Genomic DNA, 446 nt, shown 5'->3' with positions numbered 1-446 from the left:
CTTTTCATCGGGAGAATGTTGCACGGTACCAACTACTAGCTGGGTGAGCTAGTAGTAATGGTACCAACTACTACCTGGGAGTGATCTAGTCGTGATGATACCAACCACTACCTGGGGGTTATCTAGGCGTGATGATACCTACTACTACCTGAGAGTGATCTAGTCGTGATGATACCAACTACTACCTGGGGGTTATCTAGTCGTGATGATACCAACTACTACCTGAGTGTTCTAGTAGTGATGATACCAACTACTACCTAGGGTGATCTAGTCGTGATGATACCAACTACTACCTGAGTGATCTAGTCGTGATGATACCAACTACTACATGGGGGTTATCTAGTCGTGATGATACCAACTACTACCTAGGGTGATCTAGTCGTGATGATACCAACTACTACCTGGGGGTTATCTAGTCGTGATGATACCAACTACTACCTGAGTGA

This window comes from Cherax quadricarinatus, chromosome 87 (assembly GCF_038502225.1).
Source record: "Cherax quadricarinatus isolate ZL_2023a chromosome 87, ASM3850222v1, whole genome shotgun sequence".
NCBI classification, from domain to species: Eukaryota; Metazoa; Arthropoda; class Malacostraca; order Decapoda; family Parastacidae; genus Cherax; species Cherax quadricarinatus.
The sequence above is the reverse complement of the archived record's forward strand: the minus strand, read 5'-3'. Positions refer to the sequence as shown.